The sequence below is a fragment of the Halyomorpha halys genome, unplaced genomic scaffold (genome assembly GCF_000696795.3).
Source record: "Halyomorpha halys isolate HHAL.00 unplaced genomic scaffold, Hhal_1.1 Scaffold1335.1, whole genome shotgun sequence".
NCBI lineage: Eukaryota > Metazoa > Arthropoda > Insecta > Hemiptera > Pentatomidae > Halyomorpha > Halyomorpha halys.
In genome coordinates, this window is record NW_027108970.1 from 8,289 (window position 1) to 9,742 (window position 1,454).

Here is a 1,454-nt window from a genome sequence, read left to right on the forward strand (position 1 = left end):
TAAAAAAATCGACCAAGGGCGTCCTCGAACTTTTTTTTTAATATGAAAGGAATATGGTCCGGGTGCGGTCAAAAAAACTCAAATAGTAGAAATATACTATTTTAATGAGCCAACGTTTCGCCCCACGTTGCAGGGCTTCTTCAGGGCTGGAGAGTTCCGGTGACGAGGTGATGACGTAACAATACGGCGGTAAAACAGACGAGCACTGCGGCGGATATTGCCGTTAACTAGTGTTTGTATCTTGAGGGCCCCGTGTGTTTTGTGACATACTGGAAGATTATTTATTGATTGACCGTGTGTAAAGATGAAAGGAATATGGACGCAGAGGGTGCGGTCAAAATTTTTTTTTTAATAATTATAATTATAATTAATAATAAAAGTGTAAAATATCTTGTAATACAATTAATATTCTTATGTATAATATTATCAAGTTTTTATTACGAAACTTGTGGGGCCTCAAAATACTAAATACTGTACAGTATTAGGTTCATTTTAGTATTATTATTTTCAAGGAGTTTTTGTTTATTATATTTTTATTTTAGCAAGAATAATTAATAAATTGATTATATTTAAGATTATTATAAAGGAAAATACAATTTTTACAGCTCAATGTGAAACACGTTTTGCCTTGAAGTTCCATTTGTTCCAGAAGCGATGCTATTTAAAATGGAAATATGTTCAAGATGGTGACTGCTCATCGTTCACGAGGTTAATCGTAGTTTGCGGTTTTGCTTAGGATGTCAGCCACTACTTATCTTGTCAGTCACTACTTTGTTGTTTTTTTACTTGCAATAGGGGTCTTTAAATTTATACAAAAAAAAATGACCCAAACGTACAAAAAATAAATATGTGACCTCGCCTATTGTCGCCTTATTGTTCATTACAACCAGAATATTGTGACCATAAAAGTTCCCACAGATTGCCAGTAGCCACGGGGTAAGGCCCATGGCTATTAACTCCAAGAAGGACCCGAGTTCTAATCCCGCTGGACAGATAATTGTTTTCTGTTACACTGTAGCCGTGAGTCAACTCATGTGGGTTCTGGAGCCCTCCTGTGGTCCACTAACACACAGGATTAATTTAATATTTTGTTATCTTGTTGTATTCCTGGAAAGAAAGAAGTTAATGTCTGTTGTTTCAATCTCTAGAACCTTATGTATTTTATTCTCACAATAAAAATTTAAATATTTTGTTCAAAAAAATTTTTTTTATCGTTTTAGATTTCGTTTTTCTCCTGCTAAAATCATTTCCGGGAACTCTTCACCCGAAATCGTGATCAGTTCGGGCACAAATTCTTCTAATATTTAAACATTTGAATGGAATATGGTCCGGGTGCGGTAAAAAAAAAACTCAAATAGTAAATAATTATACTATTTTAATTGAGCCTACGTTTCGCCCCACGTTGCAGGGCTTCGTCAGAGCTAAAAAAAGATACAAATACTATAGTTACAAAA